The following is a 1,003-nucleotide window of genomic DNA, read 5'->3' as shown; positions in this document are numbered from 1 at the left end:
GGTCGCTATTGCGCGTGCAGATACACAAGACGACGATGCCAACGGTGGTGACGTCTGCTATTCTAATTATACCAATCCTTCATAACGGATTTAGGCTCACCGTGGCATACATGTAACAGAAAAAAATTATTCCTGTATTTTATCTTGCAGAATCAAGTTCACAATCCGGCTTGAATCTTCATAGCGGACTGAATTCTAGTTCTTATTCTTCTGACAGACAAGATTCTCCTAACAGAGAAAATTCTCCTGGAAGACAACATTCTGCCGGCAGACAACATTCTCCTGGCAGTCAAAACTCTTCTGGCATATTATCTCCTGGGACGCCTTCTCTTCGTATCAGGTCCATATCTCCTCCTGGCAAGCTTCCTACTGTTCAAGTACTTGGATATGGGCTTGAACAACTAGGATATATTCGACTTATTCCTCGCGTAAATAGGAACTTGCGATTTCAATTTCGAAGATACATTTTTCCGGCCGAGAAATCAATTCAATTGCTAGTAATACATAATATCTATGTGTCCGTGCCAACCCGAGAACATATTGTATTATCGAAACCCAATGGTGACGTTTTTGCAATACTGGAATATAGTGGGATTCTTCGTGGAATGTATAAAAAAGATAGACTTCGTTCGAGAATAAAAATAAACATGATAAGTGGTGCAGTTGACAGGATGACCCCAATTGAAATAAGGGAATGCCAAGTAGGCAAACAGCACCCAATCTTCCCATATCATTTTACGGAAGTTTTTGAAAATCAAGATTCTCTACAGTGTGTGTATCATTAATTTAATTTTTAAAAAAAGCGAACTGAAATATTATTGCCTTTGTAACCCCAAGTCGGATCGAAATGAAATTAAAACATTAAAACGTCAATATATTATGGTTTACAATTCTCAAGTCTCCTTTCTTTCCATCGTTGCCATAAGAAGATGAAGAAAATACATTTCCACGAAACATATCTTGACGTCATTTATGAACAACACTAGTGGGATAAAACCAGTTT

This window comes from Belonocnema kinseyi, chromosome 5 (genome assembly GCF_010883055.1).
Source record: "Belonocnema kinseyi isolate 2016_QV_RU_SX_M_011 chromosome 5, B_treatae_v1, whole genome shotgun sequence".
Classification (NCBI taxonomy): Eukaryota; Metazoa; Arthropoda; class Insecta; order Hymenoptera; family Cynipidae; genus Belonocnema; species Belonocnema kinseyi.
The sequence above is the reverse complement of the archived record's forward strand: the minus strand, read 5'-3'. Positions refer to the sequence as shown.